The sequence below is a fragment of the Pogonomyrmex barbatus genome, unplaced genomic scaffold (genome assembly GCF_055798465.1).
Source record: "Pogonomyrmex barbatus isolate J1 unplaced genomic scaffold, ASM5579846v1 scaffold7, whole genome shotgun sequence".
In the NCBI taxonomy this organism is placed as follows: domain Eukaryota; kingdom Metazoa; phylum Arthropoda; class Insecta; order Hymenoptera; family Formicidae; genus Pogonomyrmex; species Pogonomyrmex barbatus.
The window spans coordinates 227254-247713 of NW_028297171.1; the positions used below are offsets into that span (position 1 = coordinate 227254).

At 28.4% G+C, this 20460-nt stretch overlaps 1 protein-coding gene and 1 pseudogene across 7 annotated transcripts in view; both read left to right on the top strand.

Moving 5' to 3' along the window:
* LOC105432862 (uncharacterized) overlaps positions 1-20460 on the top strand; it is a 552262-nt gene that overhangs the window by 1627 nt on the left and 530175 nt on the right. The gene's annotated exons all lie outside the window — the stretch shown is intronic.
* Positions 14608-20197, top strand: LOC148934807 (uncharacterized; annotated as a pseudogene).

Genomic DNA, 20460 nt, shown 5'->3' on the forward strand with positions numbered 1-20460 from the left:
CACGCACGCACGCACGCACGCACGCACGCACGCACGCACGCACGCACGCACGCACGCACGCACGCACGCACGCACGCACACGCAGTCTAATATCGCAAAAATATATTAATAATAGAATATCAAAATTAATAAAGATTTATTATGTTTGTGATTATTATTTATAATCAATAATATAATTGAGAAAACCATTTTGTATAAAAGTAGATATATGTATATAGATGAAAATGTAAAATATTCAATAAAATAATTTAAAATTATGTAATTACCAAAAAATTATGTTTAAAATATCAAGATTATTTTTATTTTTCTCATTTTAGTATAATATTTTTTATTCATATTTTAATAATTCTTTGCAGTATAAATTTTTTTATAACAAAAAATATATGATATATCAGAAGAAATTAAAATTTAGAAGAATGTATCATATTAATAATGAATAATCTTATTAATTTTTTAATTTTTTAAAAATTATGTGTAAAATTGTTTGTTTTGCATTTTTGCATTTTTTACAGATTTTATTTACATACTGTTTAAGTATATAAAATACAAAATAAATAAGTAAAATAACTAAATAAGTAAGAGAAATAAAATCTAATACAATTAATAGAAAAAATCTATCTAATTAATTCTCTTACTTAATTTAAAATATAATGAATAAATTGTAATAATTTATGCGTTAAATCAACAAAAGTTTTTACATCATTACGTCATTTTGTTTAGACAAGAAAGAATTTTTGTAACAAGAGACTTGAATAGACTGATATTTCATCCTTCTGATTTTAATAACAATCTATCGATCTATAAATGATGAAACATTTGCTTATAATGCATACCTGCAAACAGCTCCTTGGCCTCCTAGCAATGTGAATGCGCGTAAGGCTTAAATTAGAAGTTGGCGCCAGTTTTTCATATTACATCTTTTGTACTAATATGAAATTTATTATTAAAAAGACTTTTGTAGATGAAAATTTTTGTATAAAATTCTTTCTTTTACATAAATAAAAAAACTGGCGCGTGAATTTGGCGTTATTTTTTACCTTTTTTAAAAGGTAATTTTATTAGGATATCATTCATTTTTTTAGTAATAAATAGTATTTATTATTTAGCATATTTGAAACATTTTTTTACTTTATATATACTAGAAAAAACAATCAGTATTCAGTCATTATTTTTTAATAATTTAAAAAAAAAAAATATACACATTTTTTGCTCTTCTTTTTTGGCCATTTTTTCTTGTTAATTTGCGCATCAATATCTATCTATCCATTAGACGTTTTATCTTTATATATAATGACTATCTTCAATGATCTATGATGAAAAATGGCATTCATTACCTTATAAAATTGTCCGCTTACTGATATTGTAGTTGTTGGTACTGCACGCAAATTAAATTGATCTATTTTTATTACCATTTTGTTCTGAAAATAATTGTAAATAAATGATAAGTATTTCTCGTGTTAATGTTAATTCTTTTTTAAATATTGTATCTTTCCATGTACAATTTTTACATAGGTCATGAGAGTGATATCACCTCGAAAAAGTAATATTTAATAAATCATGAAGATCGTAACTGTCTTTCTTTAAATTAGTAATGGGAATTGAAATAAAAATATTATCATTAGTAATAACAATTGTATTATTACAAGTTTTACTATAGTTGTATTATATAGAACGTATTTGATGTTTAACTAGATTTTTTTATATAATCATATTTATATATTTTTTATATAATCATATTTTTCATAGATAGCTATGAGAAATTCAGATACATTTTGTTTTATGCAGCTAGAAAAATTACCTCTTAAATCTTGTCGTACTGTATTATGTATTATTCAAATCAGATATTCCGTTTTCATATCGATTCATTAATATACCTAAAACTTAATTTATCACACTCAAAAATTTATTTTCTAATAACATTTAAATGCAAAAGAAATTGCAAAACTGCATTTGCGTAAGATGAAACTTTATTCTTATTTTGAAATCCATGTACTCAAATAGTATTTACTCAAATTTTACTCAAATAGTATTTTTTTGAACCGTTTCATGTGATTCTTGAACAGAAAAAATAACTTTTGGTAATGTCCATAAAGTATCTTTTATTTTAGTATATTTTTGTTTTGAAATAGTAATCAATTTCGCTTCTGATATGTTATGTTATATGTTATGTTATATATTATTTATGTTGTTTTATGTTATATGTTTTTTTATGTTATTTATGTTTAATTTATGTTATTTATGTTTAATGTAATAATTTATTAATAATTGTTAATAAATGTTAATAATTTGTTGTAAAAATCTAATACATTTGTTGTCAATAATCTAATAATATAATAAAAATCTAATAATTTAATTTGTTGTAAAAATCTAATTCTATTTCTATTTCTATTTCTTATTCTATTTCTTCAATGTATTATATATTATTACAATATTACTTACTATTATACACGTTATATCTTCTTTTTTATTAATCAATACGTACAACTTCATACGAAGGACATCTATCAAAGAAATATCAAATAAAAAAAATGAGCGCTGCAAAAGCTGTCATACAGAGACGTTCATTAGCGCCTCTTGCGACAGAAAAAGGAGAGTTACGACGACGACCAGGACTTCTTAAATTTACCAATTTGAACTTTGCCTCACGATTGCGTCGCAATATCTCAGTTACCGAAACTGTATGTACTTGCACATTGCTAATTGCATAATTTTTTTAAAACAATTATGTATCTTTTTTATCAATTAATTTGTCTCATTACTTTATACATAAAAGAAGTAAGATAGAATTATTAAAAAATGAATATTTATATTATATATATTTTATATTATATATCAGAATATATGACAGAAGTATAAAATATTTCGTAAACAATTGATTTTTTGATAATTCTATCTTAACACTTTTATCACCAATGATCGTCAAAAATAAGTGAAATATTCAAGATATTAAATGAATCATCCTATATATAATATATAGTACATAGTACGCATGCATGATACGTTATCAATTATAGTTTAAATTATAAATTACTATTCAGATCGTATATCGACTTTGAAAGTTTTTACATTGCGAAAGAGGGGGGGGGATCATTAATGCATATTACCATATTATCATTTAAATGCATTAAATGCATTAAATCATTATCAATTAAATGCATTAATAAATCAGTTCAATAGATTAATAATATGGCCCATTCAGACAAACATATGCAATATAACTTAACCAATTAATCACTTAAGCGAATTAACCAATAAGTTGAAAATTACAATGAGGATTAATTCTCAATGATTGGTTGTTTCACTTAGTGTCTAAGTTTTACTGTTTACGTTTTTCTATGTATCGTAGGTTTAAGTAAGCAGTATAGAATGTCAATGCAGACCTTTAAGACACACTTTGAGACACATTTGAAAAAAAAAATATTATAGATTGGAATTTATTAAGAAAAAATATTAAAAAATATATTAAGAAAATATACATACACAAATTCTACAAATAAAGAAAGATATTATTAGGCATTAAAGATCTTGCAGAGTATTGTCCATATTTCTTTCTAATATTTAAAAATTATTAATTTTATAGTCTATCTTATAACTAATTAATTAATTTTGAATTAAGTAATTAGTTATTAATTCCAATCCAAATACCAATACGAATTTTGCAAACTGAAATATTATGTGGAACGTGTTATTATCACTGCAATACGGCTAGAATATTTTCTATTTCTTAAGAGGAATATAAATGTAATAAAAGAACTAATTAATATTTTTAATTTTTAAAAACTAAAATTATTCTGTTTATTAAAATTACAAAGAAAGATGCAATGTTAATGATAATTTACATGACGTATCTCTTTTTCTTAATAGATACTATAAGTCTCAGTGTAACATTCTTTTCAAATGTGTTTCATTAAGATATTTGCATTAATATTTTGTATTGTATATTTATTAAATATAAGACATCTCAGACAACAAAATAATTCAATAATATATTAGTAAGGAGTACATCAGTAGTTATTTTTTATCTTATACGTTAAGTTAACATTGACATATAACGTTAAAATTAAAATTAAAAATTAATTTATTTTATATTATAATCAATTTAAATTAATAGTTATAAATAATTTATGATATAATAACTAAATAATTCAATGTATAGAAATACTTACTGCAAATAAGAAATTTAAGAATTGGAAGATTCCAGATTTAAATAAGAAAAATTGTATTTCTTGTAATGAAAATTTTTCGTGAATAAGAGGTAATTGATATAATTATTTAAAGAAAAAACTTAGTTATGGCTTTAAGCTACTGTGCTTAAGCTATGTTGTAAATTTGTTTAAAATAACAACGAGAAATATAATCATGTAACTTAGATTTGTATTATATTATTATCATATTAGAGGGGTCAATCATTCTGGCAAACAAGTGTACATTTCTTTAGAAATCTGTAAATATATTAGAAGATATATTACATTCCACTATATGGTCATTATTATTAATTGCGTTTGCTTATTTACTTATTAGAATATTTTTAAAATTTAACAAAAATTTTAATATATTTTTGTATTTTATAACAAAATTATAGTAAATGCATTGCTAATTCGAGTTCAGATCGAGAATGAACGAGCATTTCATTTGTCGATGTTCGTTGTTGCATCAACCTGTGAAACTGGCACTCTCACCACTAAAACAAAAGTTCGGACTCATACTATAATTAAATGCTAATTTAATGCTAATTTATTGCTGTAGTCCCGAATTTATTGCGTCTATCAATTCGCAGGAAACTAAATTTAAAAATGTGGGAGTGCTAGTGTCCCAGGAAGCTAGCATTCTCACTTCAGAAAATAAATTGAGAATTAAAAACAAAAAGTAAATACATCAAATTTTTTTACTAATTAATTGTTCGCAAGATATACCATTTTTGAATTTACTGCTCGTTGTTTAACAAAAAGATATGGGGATGCTGACTTTACGTACAAAACTTACGTACAAGACTAAAGTACATTAAACGAATTAGTTGCCGCTTATTCGTGCCCCACAATGTTTCTAGAATTAATTGCTCGCAAGATATATCATTAACGAATTTATTGTTCGTTGGTTAATAAAAAGATATGGGGGTGTCGACTTTACGTACAAGAGTAAAGTACATTAAACGAATTAATTGCCGTTCTTATTTGTGCTCCAAAATGTTTATAGAATTAATTGCTCGCAAGATATACTACTTTCGAATTTATTGCTCGTTGTTTAACAAATAGATGTGAAGGTACTGACTTTACGTACAAGAGTAAAGTACATTAAACGAATTAGTTTTATTCTCTTTGGAAATAGATTAGTGTATAACAAAAATATGAGTATTTATCGCCTAAGCGGACCAAACGCAGGCAGTCATGAAAGAATACGTGATTTTTTTTTTTATAAAATAATAAGAAATAGATATATTGGTTAGTGATCACTTATGCTTGTTCGTGCTCACTGCTTAAATTCATTTACTCATGCTTGCAGATATTCTTGGTTTGAACATGAAATTTATATATTTTTTGATAAATGTATATTCTTACAGTCCTAGAAAAAATAGAAAATTCTTATAGTCCTAGAAAAAATAGAAAAAATAGATTTTATTAAAATATTATATTGCGAACTTCTATTGAAAACGATTTTATACATTTATCACAATGTCAAAAATAAAGAATAATAAATAATTATTTACAAAATTCGAATCATGCAAATTTTGTAAAAGAATTTAAAACGTTGATATGTTAATTTCAGATATGTAAAAATTAATATAATTAATATAAATTAATATAATTAGGTATCCTCAAACTGAAATAAAAACTGAAATATGCTTAAGATAAGATATTTATTTACTTATTTGCTTCATCTACTCTATTTTTCTATTTTTGTATATTTACATTCTTATTTTTATTTTTAAGGACACAATTTGGTAACAATACCTACATATTCAGATAGCAAAATGTTTCAAATTTGCTGTCATATAGCTGAAAGTCATTGCAACTAATTTAGACAAACTCGGGACAAGGTAAGACAGCATTATGTCTGTCGCGTTGAACTCAATGGAATAATTTTAATAATGACAAATCTCTCTCTCGATGGCAATATGTTAGTATCAATCTACTATTCACAACTTAACAACTCGTGTTATCAATTTGTCATCCGCAATTACCAATATGTTGATAGCAAATTGGCGACAACTTGAAATAATAATTTAAAAGCAGCTTGTCATCATCGGTATGCTATCTACACTCAACAGCATGTTAACAACAACATGACGGTAACATATGCCAAATAATGAATACTGCATATGCTGATAATATGCCAACAAAATGTTCTGTACCAATTTCTCTGGTAAAACTGACGGACAGAATCGAACAAAAACAGACAAGATTTCTATCGATTTCTTTTAGCTATCTATATACAGATAGATACAATCAACAGCTTACAGTTTAGAAGCCAATAGAAATCAAGTCCATTTCTGTTCGATTTTGTCCAAAATTTTTACCAGAGTTGTGCATTGTAAATATTTCAAAACAACACAATGTTTAAGTAATACAGAATATATAAACTTATTATTTTTGAAACGACAATGTGTGTCCAGAAATATCGCATTTTTTAACAAAATGGCAATAAAATTATATCAAAAGAAATCTTTAAACAGATTTCAAGACAACAAATTGTTTCAAAGACACTTCTAATATAACTATATTATTATTTAATCAAAATTGTACTAATTAATCAGAGAATGTTGTTAATTTTTATTCATATTTCTATTTCATTTTCTCATTTTATTTTACTATATTATGTGTAATATGATTAATATAAGATTGCAATGTATACATCAGTTACTTAGGATAATATTAGGATAAAATGTATATTTGTAAATGTAATTAAAAATGAATATTTACAATTTGTATATAAATCTCGAAAACTATATGTCTTTTTGCTGAAAAGTTGCCGTAAACGTGTGACATATTATCAACACTGTTAGCATTGAACTACAATTAAAAATCTTCATGTTTAAAGACATGTGATAACGGATGGAAATCATTATATATGTTTTATTGCCGTCATGTTTTTATCATAATGTTCAAGATGAAACGATTAATCATTTGTTGGTGATATGTTGTTGATATATTGCTGACAATATAACATACCATTATTGCTGATTGTTTGCTTTTAAAATTTCGTCAACTGATTGTATCCATAAGCAGGCATATTGTTGTATTCGTTATGTATCTTATTTCGATATCAGCAAATGTACGGCAAATATATAGCAATACATGCAATGCATTAGTTCAATATCGTACTATATCAAGCTTGGCTATCTGGCTATTTACGAAAAATTCTATTTATTGTCCATCCTATGAAATATATGTATATTCGCAATAAAAAAATAATACTTTTTATTGTTGAGAATATTATTTTAGTTTTCAGATTTAAAATAAAAGCTGAAGAATTTATTAATAAAATATTAAATAAATATTATCAAAATTATACTAAACAAAACTATCAAATTATATAAAGTTTCTTTTAAATTATGCAGGTTATGATAATATATATTTCAAATATATATTTCAAAAATTAGATGATATCTATATAATAGAATTAGAAAGATTTGCAAAAGAAGATTTAACTAAACTTTTAATTAAATGAAAATAAATTAACAGAATTAATTGGAAAATATCGAAATCCGTCATTTTTTAAGATTGCTAACAGGCATAAGAAACATTTAAAAGATATCTATATCAAGGAAGCTGAAAATATTTTAAATAAATTTTGTACCAAATGTAATAAGAAAAATAATTCTTGTAAAGAAAAGAGTCAAAAGAAAAGAAACTGTTACGACATGCAAAGAAAAGTGAAAGAAATAATTGAAGATGAAAATAAAGAAAATAAAAATGGTGCTGAAGAACATGTAGAAAACTTGGCTAAAAGATATATTAAAAAATGTATTAATGAGTACCGAAAAACGCTACCGAGAAACGTACCGAAGAATTTGTTAAACAGATTGATAATTTAATTAAGAATGAAAAACTTTCGTAATTATCAATAATTAAAATAAGAATGGAAGGGCTAATGAAAATTAAGCACGCAAACGGAACGCAATAATATCTAACAGATAAATTAATACTTTCGTTTACTAAAAAGATGTGAATGTTTCTATTCCATTCGGGTTCAGCATAATTCCAATTTCTTACAATGAATCCTTAAGATTAGGGATTCATCTCTGCTCTCTTAAAAATCATTGGAACTTGATTGGAAGATACAACAACAGACAATTGTAGGATGTCAATATCTCCCGAAAAGAGTCTTCTAATGATTAATATTAAATCAATTAAGATTTATAAAAACATCGGAGAGATGATTCACTTGTGTGTAGGGGAGAATAAAAAGAAGTATTGCCTGTCGTTGCTTACTAGTATTATAAGATTTAGAGAGCAAAGTGTTGGAAACATTTAAATTTCCTGACTTTTTATGTAAGATACGTAGATATTGCAAGGGCGGCTCCCTTTGATAAAGTTGAGGAGATACGGAATATCTTCAACTTTTTCTACCCACGATTGCAGTTCACAGTTGAGGTTGGAAATAGATTGAATTTTCTAGATATTATCATTAATAATAATAATAATAATGATAGTTTTGAATTTGACTGATTTCACAAACATTTTCAGGAAGATGTTTGAATTACGTTTCCACATCTTTTCACTCAAAAAAGAAGTACCGTTGTAGGAATGATTCACAGAACTTTTCTTTTATCATAATCGAAATATCATTTTAACAATATAAAATTTGTTATAAAAACTTTACTAAATAATGATTATCCTCCTAATTTTATCTTTGATACGATCAATGAATATTCTAAATTATTATTAAGTAAAAGAATTCCGATAAAATGTTAGCATAACAGCTTCGGAGAAGGGTACAGTGAAAAAATCATAATTGGCCATTCCGTATGTTTCGAAGCTGTCTGAGAGATTTAAAAATGTAATTTGGGATCTTGATGTTAGGCTAGCATTTTATAGTCTTAATAAATTTAATAGATTTATTAGGGCGCAGAAGAATAATTTGCTTAACGGGGACAAAAAAAATGTGGTTTATAATATTGACCGCAGAGACTGTGATGCATCTTATATGAGACAGATCGACTGAACTTTGAAAATAAGAATAGTGGCAAAGAGAAATAATAAAAAAACAATAATAAAAACAATAATAAAAAAACGCTGACAATTATTCCATCATAACACAAGGTTGATTGCAATCACGACTTTGTTTGGAAAAATATTAAAGTTCTAGAAAATGACCGGTTCCTATACAAACAGAATTTCAGAAATTTTGTTGGACATTAGGATATATAAAACAATGATTATGATTTAAATCTGCAGTCTGATACAGAGTTTTCGCACCATGATTATACAGCGATCCTTAACGATCTATGACTTATTTTTTATCTGGTTGCAATACAATACTTTGTGCGTTTTCATTCCTTTTTAATTGTCTTATTTCTGGACTTATTTATGATTTTTAATTTATTTCTTTTATTTTTATTTTTACTTAATTGTTCTCCTTCTTTAACTCGCGAATATATTTAGATGTTTTTATTTTTAATGATGTCCACCTTCCAGAGTTGTCTTTATTCCTACCGAATCAGTGCGTATCGGTCTCTCAACCACTGTATATCTATTTTGTTATTTATTATTTTTTTTTATTACTAATTTTATTGCAGACATTCGACATAGGGAGTTTGGTTTTTTATCGGAAAAATTTCTTTGTATGCTCTTCTACATATAAGTAAGTTATTTCCCCGATATTTTTATTAAATTTTAATTTAATATTAATAATATTTAATAATAATTGAAATATTCTACTCAGGAGATATCGCATTGACATTCCGCAATTGTTTGTTATCACATTGGCCTTCCAATCAAATTTTAATGATTTTTAATGATTTTAGCCTCAAGAAAATGCCTCAATCTAATCTCATGGGATTTATTATAAGAAATTATAGAATTATACTGAAAAAGGTTCGAAATGGAGTCGAAACGTTTACATTTATTTAATAAATAAACAAAAATATTAATTTATATATTTATTCTGTTAGATATTATTGCGCTTTATGTATCGCGTTTAACTCCCATTAATCTTTCCGATAATTTAAAAGTTATGATAAATAGATGAAAATTATTGTGCAAAAATTAAACAGTACTTCTACGATGTTGTTTTTACAGGATATTCAGTAAAAAGTTCCAGAATTAGAATTAAATGGATATTATCCAATTTTAATAAACATATTTTAACTCATATTAAAAATAAGAAACAGAAAAAAATGATAATTCTAATAGTACTTTATTTTCATTCGCTTTACAAAAATATAAAAATCTAATGACATTGATGCTAATAGTGAGGTCAATACTATTCAAAATGCAGAAATTTATATTGCACTAAATCCCAGTAGATCCCATAGAACTAAAGAAATATTTCACAAACAGTTTGAAATTCTCTATATCAATTCTCTATATCAAATACTATATAATAATTTTAATTAAACAATGATAAAACGTCAAGTTTATTAGGTAAACCGTATTTTTATGAATGTAGAATTGTTAAAGAGGTTAACAATTTTGCGACATTAAATAATGAGTCTCAATCTTAAACTAAAAACGCAAAAGATAAAATGACCAGACAACAATGAAAATTAAAAGAATTTGAACTATTTGAAAAATCCCAATCTAAAATTACAGAGTTATATCCTTAAAACACTAACAACAATTATTGAAGACATACTGAAATATTTTATTAAGTATCATTAATATAGAAAATAGAAATTTTTGAATATAAGTTTATTTTTAGATTGTTTAAGAGATATGACAGTAAAGAATATAAAATATAAGAAACACAATGACAAATTTACTGAACCATTTACTGAACCTTTAAAACTTTTCAGTTTATATATTTTTATTAGTTAGGATAAGGAAGCAATAGAGAAATATAGAGAAAGGACAGAGAAAATGTCGACGAGAACCAGGGGAAAGAGATACGATAGAGAAAAAATGAAAAAGTCTGCGGGAGATTATTCAAGAAGCAATGATTAGGAAAAGTTTAGAAGAAAGAGGAGAAAACTAGGATACAAAAAATTGATAGGATAACAGCTGTACAGAAAAGAAAAGGGAGATGCAGAAGAAGTACAAGAGATGGAGGAAAGGAAAAGGCAGCAAAGAAAGTTATTTAAGGGAGAAAAAGCAGAAAAAAAAAGAGAAAAGGAAGAACTGGAACTCAAGAATATAAAAAAAGAATATAAAAAAAGAAGCAGAAGTATAGTAAATATATAAATGAGAAAAGAGGTATAAGGCAACGGAAGGAAAACAAAATAGAAAAGAAGAGATGGAGAGAGTATTTTGTGCAGTTATTGGAGGAAATAGGAGGAACAATGAAGAAAATCAATAGAAAGCAAAAGGAAGAAAGTGAAAAAGATGAAATTAAGGAAGAAGAAATTAGGCATGCAGTGGAAAAAATGAAGAACAAAAAGGCAGCAGGTACCGATGGAGGCATGGAAGTATGCGGAGGAAATATGGAACAGATTGATGAGGCTGTTAAAACAAATTTGAAGGGAAAATTCGATTCCGTTGGACTGGAGAATGAATATAATAGTTCCACTTTATAGAAAGGAAGATCAGGAAAATTACAGAGGAATCTCATTGTGCACCGCATACAAGGTGTACGCAGAGATTGTGAGAAGAAGTCTAGAAAAGAAGGCAGAGGTGAAGGAATTACTACCAGAAGGTCAAGCTGAATTCAGAAAAGTCAACTATGGACAACATTTTTATATTGAATCATATAATGCAAAAAAAGAATGAAAAAGTGTACGCCCTATTCGCAGACTTAAAAGCAGCGTTTTGATAACGTGAATAGGGAGATTCTATGAGACATTCTAAGGAGACATTCTAAGTGAAGATCTTAGTTGATAGGATTCAAAGGATTTATGAATGTAACGTGGTACATCCCTGTGCGATCGGAATAATCGGTGCGGAGGCGGGGACGTAGATCAGTTGGACGGATATGCTCGCCAGGGTTCGGTTTACAGAAGAATCCGTGATGCCAGAGTTTGATTAACAATAAATTAACAACAATTTATTTTAATACACGAAATTAACATTATGAGATATAGACATAAGTCGCTTGTTGTAAGTAGCGTGACGCCGCTCGTATATGATTGATTGTGAGATAGTTTGTGAGATTCGCAGCGCGATCGGATATCGAATGTGTATACGTATACTCGCGGGATAGCGCGTGGGTCGCAGCGCGTTGCTAGGGTAACCGGGCCCGCGTTTGCCAAACGCTCGAACGCACGCTAGGCAACTACAGACGCTTTCGCGACATGAGTTTTCGCTTGACACGCGTATGTCGAGGGAAAAGTCCGAGAACACTTCGACTTTTCGGATAGAAATAAAGCAAGAATACTGAGAACGGTCGGTATTCCGCAGAAGGAAAAAAGTCTGAGAACACTTCAATTTTTCGGATAGGAAGAGAACGAAGATACTGAGAACACTCGATATTCAGAACGAGAAAATCCTCATGTTGTTTGGATCGGATCGGTGTATTGGAAACGGACGACTCGGACAGGACTGATTATTTCTTTGAATCGAATTTGTCAGATTTATATACCCCATTTTTGTCTGCGTGTCAAAACGCGATTGGTTAAACTTTTCTGCAAAACAGCTGATCTGTCACGTCGTCGGCGCGTGACAGATTATTGACACGCGCGTGAAGTTCGGTCGTATTCGGGGATATTCGGGCGACCCCAAACGGTGTGGGCATAATACGCGTTTAGTAACGGAGCATTATACATATGCTTCGTTACATGAAAAAACAGAGGTATGGATAGGGAACCAATCAAGGAACGACAAAACGATTTTCAACGCAAAAAGGAGTACGCCAAAATTGTGTGTTGAGTCCACTCTTGTTCAACTTATACATGTTAGAGTTAGAGGAGGAATTTAGAGAAAGAAATATAGGAGGAGTAGAGGTAGGAAACAGTAGGATATGGAGTCTCGCGTACGCGGACGATATTGTATTATTGGCGAAAAACAGGGAAGCTATTTCTGATATGATGAAAACTTTTGGAAAATTTTTGAAGAAAAGGATGTTGAAATTATGTACAAGGAAAACAAAGATATTAGTAAGATATTATTCTTTTTAGAATAAGTCACTGCGAATACATAGTCGGTTATTATAATCTAATGTTCACACATTAATGATGACCAAAGTAAGAGTCGAAACGTTTGTTTTGTTTATGTTTATCGCGGTCTCATTTGTAATTTTATATTAAAAGAATAAATTAGCAACTGTTATCCAACTTGGCTCGTATAGTTCTTTTTTATATTGTTAGATGTTTATCTACCGAGTCCAATTTGTTATTTTTGATTATTAGTTACGCAGACTACAATATGCATCACATGCCATTTTTCGCCTTTATTAAATCAAGATTCAATGTGCATACGGTCCAATTGTTAAATTCTTTTATTAAATATATGAAACTAAATAATTCATTACGATTACGCATTCGATTTCTAAAAGCTTGTATGAAATATAACATAACTCCTCCACACTTGGATCAAAAAAAGTTTTATAATAAGATTTCTTTATATGAACAAACTTCAAATTATAAGCTTCGTAGGATTGAACATAATCACATAGTCATCATTATGCGACTAGAACTCCAAGATGTATATAGGCATCTACGAAGCATTAGCATTATCGAATTTATACAAAGTTTCTAGGAAGATTTCTAACATCTTATCAATTTTAATCGAAAATTCTTTTTTTTTTAAGAGAGATTAAGTTTTAGTCAATGGATCTGAGAATGCGTCAGGATGAATAAAAAGATTTCGTGGTTGATTACGAAGCGAAGGGATATGATTAAAAACAGCCTCAATAATATCAATTTTTTAAGTACAATTTTGGATTCTAATGAGGTAAAATTTTCTTTTGACCGATCCCCTAATAATTATAACAAAAAATCTTATTATGTTAATATCACTCCTGATAAGTTTAATACGGAATCTGACTTGGATGAATTGAATAACAAATGGTCTGTCTTCCGAAGGGTGTACATGGTCGAAATATTTTTTATCTTGTATATGATACTTAGGAGCAACTCTATATAAAAGTACAAATGGAACAAATAGTTTTTACGATAGTGAGAATTTTTTAAGTAATTCTGAGGATGGTTTTTCTGGTATAACCTTTCTTCTTAAGGATGTACATGGTGCAAATATTGTTTATTTTGTTTATTTTGTCTCTTAAAAGTGATTGTATGCTAGAAGTGGAACAAATGCGTTTTTAAAAATCGCTCCAGGAACGTTCTAAACTTCAGTCAACTATTCCATAGAATCAGATCACGTTCTAGCTTTTTTGGATGTTATTTCTCTATTCACTAATGTTCCAAATTTAGTTTTAGAGAGCATAAACAAAAGATGGGATCTGATTTCTAAAAAAACATGCATACCATCAGAGGAATTCATGCTTGCTATTAAGTTAATAATCAGTTCGACGTTCTTTACCTTTAATAAAATTTATAAGCAAATTTTTCACACTCCCATGGGCTTCTCGCTATTTCCAATCATTGCGGATAGTGATCCAGAATCTGGAAGGGACTTCAAAGGTTACCTTTCCAACTATCTTTTTATTACTGGTACGTCGATGATATAGTTTTTTGTGCACTAACGTATACTCTTGATATTGTACTGGATAGTTTCAATTCGTTACATGAACGGTTGAAATTTACAATGGAAAAAGAAGTCGATCGCCATCTCAGTTTTTTTTCGACACTTTATTCATTGTTGAGAATAAGAGAATCGTTTTTGATTGTTACCATAAACCTATTTTTTCAGGAAGATATCTCAATTACAATTCCCACCATCCCTTAGAAACACAAAAAAGATATTATTTTTGATCTCGTAGACAAAGTGGTCTTATTATCACATTCCCAATTCCACTCAAAAAACTTAGAAGAGACCATATCCATTTTATTGAGAAATGGATATCCTTTGGATTTTATAGTAAATACTATCAACTACAGACTGAAATATCTTTTTTTACAAAAAACAAGAACCTATAGAGCCTAACGCCGAAAATCCTACTACTGACAAGAAAGTCTATTTTACCGTTTGCTATGTAAAAAATGTTTCTGAGAGTTTCCAAATATTGACAAAAAGATATAATCTCACAGTCACTTTTTCCCTGTCAAACACACTTAAACATCTTATTATTATTGGCAAAGACAAGTTAGACAGATTATCACAATGTTATGCTGTCTACAAGGTGTGTGTGAAGTTGGCGTCTCATTTCGCGGAAACTCACAAATTATTGAGAGTTCTGACTTCCTTTCGAATAGTTCTAGAGTTCCTGATAAATTAAACAAATAGTTCTGCTCATTAAAGCGAAAAAATCGGTTCGGACAAAGTGAGACGCCAGGTTCACGCCGCGTCTCACTTTGTCCTAAATAAGTTCCGATGTTCGCCGATGCAAGATTTTGAAAGATTTATAGTTCTACAAGAGTTCTATAAAGAGTTCTGTCAAATTAAAGCAAAAAAAATTATTTAAACATAAATACAGAGTAATTATTAATGTAATAAGAGCTCGAGCTAAACTACAAACAAACAACTCGGAGTTCTGGCTTAAAAATTATACTTTTCGTATAGTTCTCAACATGAAAAAGCATTTTCTAAAGAGTTCCGGGCAATTATAATAACGTACGATTGTTAAATAAATAAATACCGTCCGAGCGTCACGTACTTAAACACATAGGTATGAGATGCTAGCCGTTATTTCAGAGTTCTGGCTTAAAAATTATACTTTTCGTATAGTTCTCAATATGAAGAAGCATTTTCTAAAGAGTTCCGGATGATTGCGATAACATACAATTGTTAAATAAATAAATATCACCCGAACATCACGTAATAGCGGCCAGCGTCTCATACCTATGTGTCTAAGTGACGCTCGGACGGTATTTATTTATTTAACAATTGTACGTTATCGCAATCGCCCGGAACTCTTTAGAAAATGCTTCTTCATATTGAGAACTATACGAAAAGTATAATTTTTAAGCCAGAACTCTGAAATAACTGCTAGCGTCTCATACCTATGTGTTTAAGTACGCTCGGGTGATATTTATTTATTTAACAATTGTACGTTATCGCAATTGCCCGGAACTCTTTAGAAAATGCTTCTGCATGTTGAGAACTATACGAAGTATAATTTTTAAGCCAGAACTCCGAAATAGCGGCCAGCGTCTCATACCTATGTGTCTAAGTACGTGACGCTCGGACGGTATTTATTTATTTAACAATCGTACGTTATTATAATTGCTCGGAACTCTTTAGAAAATGCTTTTTCATGTTAAGAACTATACGAAAAGTATAATTTTTAAGTCAGAATTCCGAGTTGTTTGTTTGTAGTTTAGCTCGATCTCTTATTACATTAATAATACATTAATAATACATTAATAATAATAATTACTCTGTATTTATGTTTAAATAATTTTTTTTGCTTTAATTTGACAGAACTCTTTATAGAACTGTTGTAGAACTATAAATCTTTCAAAATCTTGCATCGGCGAACATCGGAACTTATTTAGGACAAAGTGAGACGCGGCGTGAACCTGGCGTCTCACTTTGTCCGAACCGATTTTTTCGCTTTAATGAGCAGAACTATTTGTTTAATTTATCAGGAACTCTAGAACTATTCGAAAGGAAGTCAGAACTCTCAATAATTTGTGAGTTTCCGCGAAATGAGACGCCAACTTCACACACACGTCTACAAGATCAGTTGTAATGACTGTGAATCGACTTATGTCGGACAAGCAAACAAAAAGACAATTGAAAACGAGGATCCACGAATGTATCACTGATATAAATAAAAAAAAGTGGATCTTCTTCTGTCGTCATAGCATATTTCTGAGAGTCATTTGTTTGATTGGGATAACGTGGAGATAAGGAACCCAATCTCAAAAAAAGATCTATTTCAGAAATGGTACACATTAAAAAACAACGTAAAAGTTTAAATAAGCAGAATGACACGGAGTTGCTCTCAGACACATATCTTCCTATTCTTAATTCCCTTCCTTTCTTTTAATCCCCTTCCTCTCTCCTATTTATTTCCCTATTTTATTTCTTCTCTTCCTTTTCGTCGTTATTGCCTCCACCAATCTCCTTCTTTCTCCCCACTCTTCCCCATCTCTTCCTGTAATTAGATCTTCTTTAGCATTCACTCTCACTTATCCACAATATGTTGTTCGAGGAGTTTCAATTCTACAATCTATTGGTAATTTTCTCTCCACACTTCACAATTTTACCATCAAGTATGACCGTACGTTAATTAATATATTATAATATAATTAATTTGTTCTTTTACTTATATATTTTATATATATTTTATATATTTTACTTATATATTTGTTCTTTTACTTTTAATTGACCTTTATATTTTTTATTTCTTATTCACTTATTTATTTATTCAATTTCATAACTTATAATTTGACTATACATTAATATTTGACCTATCTTTTCATTATAGATAATCGTTTTTATCTTTTCATTATAGATATCGTTTTTATTTGAAGTTTTTATTTGACAATATCGTTTTCATTATTGACTGTTATTAATTTTTGACTATTTTGTCTATATTCCCTTTTCTCATTAATTTTTAAAGTTTTGACTAGTTTGACTGAACATTTTCTTCTTATGTGTGTACCAACTCAATTTTGCAATTTGAAAATTGTAATTATCTTTTCCATATTATTTAATTAGATTTGAGATGTTTTGGGTCACGCTTGATCGTATAATTGCCTTATTGAGACTTCCTCTATGAGGACCACAATTTGCGACCAACTACGCGATGCGAAATAATCAGTTTACACCGTCGAACACTGTAAGGCGTATCATCTTTTTAGAAGTTACTGCGAATATATAGTCAGTAATCATAATCCAATGTTTACACACTGATGAAGACCAAAGTAAGGATCGAAATGTTTGTTTTGTTTATGTTTATCGCGGTTTGTAATTTTATATTAAAAGAATAAATTAGCAACTGTCATCCAGCTTGACTCGTAGTCCTTTTTTATTGTTAGATGTTTATCTATCGAGCCCAATTTGTTATTTTTGAAAGATATTAGTATTTAATAGAAACAGAAGAGAAAGCAAAGAAAATTGGAATTGGGGTGGAGATAGGCTAGAAGAGATGCAGGTTTTTAAGTACTTAGATTTCACATTTAATAGGGAAAGAAGTTATACTGAACACATAAAAGAACTTAATAGAAAAGGAAAAATGGCTGCAAGGAAGCGGGCTAGATGAAAGGATTTGCAAAAATGACTTTACAAGGAGATGGATAGTGTTTAAATATTTAAGTCAGAGTATCCTATGGAGCAGAGATCTGGAGATGGGAAGAAAAGGAAGGATTGGAAAAGGTGATGGACTACGTGAGATGGATTTTCAGGTTGAATTTTTGCATGCCAAGGCACATAATTACAAGGGAATTAGATACGATCAAGTTAAGGGTAGGGTGGGGAATAAAAACGATGAAATATGAAGAAAAGATTAAAGGAAAAGAGGATGAAAATATGCTATATAAATATTGAAAAAGAAGAAAGGCAAGTGGAAGGATAAATAGAGTAGAGAAAGGGAGAAATTTTATAATAGGAATGAATTGAAAATTGGAGCTCTAGATATTGAATGGAGGAAAGGAAGTGACCTAGAGGGAAGGATAGTAGAAAGAGAAAAAGATTTACAAAGGCAATGAGAGGAGAGTAGTTAGTGTATCTGAAATACAATATAAGGTATAAAGAAATATAGAATGATAGAAGGCAGTGCTAATTATATAAGAAAGAGGAATCTTGAAAGGATAGGTTTGGGGAAGGTGGTTTAGGGAGGGCTTTATTTAAATTAAGGTGTGGAAACATGGAGGAAATCAACAAATATTGAATAGAAGAGGACTATAAAAGATGTGTATTCTGTAAAAAATATGAGGATAAGTTAGAGCAATACAGAAGAAACTGCGACATAACAAGAGAATGAGATAAGGGGTGATAAAGGTAGGATAAGGAGTAGACTGTGTGATGAGAATCTAGACAAAACGAAAGCAAAAGTATTAATAAGAATATAGAAAGAGAGAAATAGGATGATCGTTAAAGAAAAAGATAGAGATGGTTCATCCCATTTGGAATTTTACAATCGGGATCATCTTATAAGTTCAATTCATAATGATCAATTTTAAAAAGCTAGATAGTTTCCAGATAACAAATTTTATCTACTTAGCTTTTCTAAAGATTTGAATTTTTTTAAAGCTTATTATTCCAAAATTTAATTATTTTTATAATTATATTTTTATTGTACATATCATTGTTTGACTTCCTTAGGAGAAAAAAATATTATTTAAAAAATGTTGATTCTTCGAAAAGATATTAAGAACTAAAGATATATGATTTCATAGACCCATATCTAATTTTCTAAAGTGTTTTTTTCTTAGTGTAGCGCGCCTTTCAGAATTCATTATATTACACAGATGATTATAAAAGTTTAATTATTTTAATAATATATATTCTTACTTTTAGGAAATACGTTTCGATTTTTATGAGAAAAAAATACTCGATTAGAAATTTCTTCGGATGCAATTTTAAAATCTGATGAAATTCTATCTACAGAAACAATTTTACATACCTTGAAACAATTTTACATATTGCTAAAAACAATGCATCAAATATTATTGTACAATTAAAAATGAATATGAATAAAAAAAGAAATTAAAAAAAATTTTGAAATGATCAAAATTTGACATTTCATTGACATTCGACATTTCACTGAAGAGGAAAGTAATGAAAAAAAGGAAAATGATAATATTATATAAGAACAAAGTAATGATATTGTATCTGTTAATGAAAATTTCGAAGAAAATTTTGAAGATTTAGAAAATAATATTTCAATATTTAAAAATCAAACAAATTTTAGAGATTATATTAATCATATAGAAAATAATAAAGATTTATTTTTAAATGTGAATGTTAATGGGGAAAAAAATATTATAAAAAAGTTTTCATTTTGTTGGCTGTATCAAAAGAAAACTAGATTATCTAGTGGTAGATTATATCAAGTTTGGTATGAACATAAATGTCGAGAACATTGTAAATGTGTATGAAATTAAGTGGAGAATTGAGATTGAGATTGAGCGAAAAATATTATTCTGTTTATTATGATATAGGATGGCATATAGGAAAGGTAATAGGAGGGGTGCTACATGTGGCACAAAATACACACAAAATTAAATTTTTGTATGCTGAATGTTGAATTTAGATAAATTCGAATGGCCAAAAAGAGGTAAGAAATGTATAATATATGTATAATATGGATAAAATGTATAATATGGATTGATAATTTTAAATGATATAAATCCGTTCATCA